At 39.5% G+C, this 1,864-nt stretch overlaps 1 long non-coding RNA gene across 1 annotated transcript; it reads right to left on the bottom strand.

Moving 5' to 3' along the window:
* Positions 1-836: 836 nt before the first annotated feature.
* LOC148669131 (uncharacterized) lies at positions 837-1,650 on the bottom strand. The gene is made up of 3 exons (XR_015937028.1): positions 1,562-1,650; positions 1,172-1,319; positions 837-1,076 (listed from the first exon to the last, which is right to left on the bottom strand). It is a non-coding gene; the product is annotated as an uncharacterized LOC148669131 (long non-coding RNA).
* Positions 1,651-1,864: the final 214 nt, after the last annotated feature.

Genomic DNA, 1,864 nt, shown 5'->3' with positions numbered 1-1,864 from the left:
AATTATATAATAAAATTTACTTCTCATGCAGTCTTCGCAGACCATAGGTAGGATTGTGAACTGGTTCTCCTCCTGCATACACAAAAAAAATGTTCCATTTCCATTCTGCAGTTTGCATCACAGCGTAAGTTAATGAAGTAGCAGTGAAACATCTGATAAAATAAAAATGCAGTTTAAATGCAGTATTCTTCACATACCATTGAATGCTAAAGACAGTTTTTAGCAATGAAATATCAATAAAACCTTCAACTCACCTTTTCCTCTTCTTCATTTAGTGCAAAGGAAGCTAGTCGCCGAGTTGCAGCCATGCAGATTCATTTGACAAAGATTATTACCCTGTTTTGCCCACTTCTATTCACAACAATCCAGGACCTGAATTCAGAAGATTTTTTTTTATACAAATATTAATTAAATACAATTTCTCGAAAAGAACATCTATAATCAAAATTCTCGGTTGTATGCTTACTGTCATATTGTTTACCACCCCTGGGCGCTGAAGGTGCTTCAGCTGGAGAATGGCCTGCAGGTAAAGCATCACAACAATCCGCTCACTTGTGGTGATGTCTGCAGAGGTGTGTGTCTTGCCCAGTATCCGCTGCACATCTTTCTTTGCAACACTCAACACCTTCAAGCTATCGCTTAGTTTAGGTGGAGGACTCTGCAGCTGTGTTTGTCTGGGGGAGAGAGAGCAATACTATCAGCCTCCAAAAGGCAACATTCATGTGTTTGAATAGAAAAGCAAGTACAAGTTGAACCAACATTTAATAAGTACCTCTTTCTGGTTATTTCCTGTCTGACACTCTTGTTGTTTCTCTTTTTTTATATCCTTTAGATTGCTCTTGAAGTCTTTTAAACTCTTAGCTTGACTGGGATCCTCCACTTGCAGGCTAGTGTTTTTTTAGGATGAAGAGCAGGAATCTGCTGATATTAATGATATAACCTGCAATGGTCTGGTGAGACAGCCCAGTCATCTTCAACTGGGAAACAAATGTCTGCATTTTGGAAATGTCCTTCAGAAAACTTAAGGAAACTTCCGATGGATCCATAAAAAACAGGAACCTGGAGACATTTTCAACCTGAAAAACATATATAGAGAAAGTCATTATTTTTATGACCAACATCCGTGGTATATGAAATTTAAGCCGAGTAAAACCATGTACCAAATACCTACCTCCTTGGAGCAGTTTACCATTCCCAGGCCCTGGATAAGGTATTGTTTAAAGCCAGCCAGGAGAGGAGAATCAAGAGAGTGTTTTCTGTAAAGTCCAGCCAGGGCAACTCTTTTTCGGAGAGCTTTTAGATTACCTTTAACTGACACCCTGTAGATATAAGGCACATGGACAATTACATGTATTATAAGTGTTTCCATTTTCTTAGTTGGCTTCTGGGAGAAAATGGCTTTAGATGTGGCCCCGTGTGAATATGTATATCTACCAATTCACTGACATCCCAATTAAGGCTACATTTTGTCTTGCCTCTGTGAAACAAAATCAATTTTTATACATACAACATGCAAATAAAAAATAAAGCACTAGAAACCCTATTAAGCAGAGAGTCTTACTGTTCCCCATCTTCCCCTTCCTCCTCCGCTTCTGCTTCAGTTTCTGGAGCAGCCTCTGGCATCTCTTCCTCCTGGACAGCGGCCTCTTGCTCAGGGCCACTGGAATACAGGTAGATGCTTTTACATAATATGTTGTAACAATGATTTCAAAAAGAAACTACAGAAGCCTTACAAATTAAAAATATCTCACCTTGCCAATGTGTCTTCAGGCTTCCCACGTACAAAAAGGCCCAAGGACTCTAGCAGTCTTACAACCGCTATCCTGTTTGCCTCACCAGACACGATCTCTATTCTGTTGTAATC

Source organism: Lepisosteus platostomus, chromosome 5, assembly GCF_059453375.1.
Source record: "Lepisosteus platostomus isolate fLepPlt1 chromosome 5, fLepPlt1.hap1, whole genome shotgun sequence".
Lineage (NCBI taxonomy): Eukaryota > Metazoa > Chordata > Actinopteri > Semionotiformes > Lepisosteidae > Lepisosteus > Lepisosteus platostomus.
The sequence above is the reverse complement of the archived record's forward strand: the minus strand, read 5'-3'. Positions and strand labels throughout refer to the sequence as shown.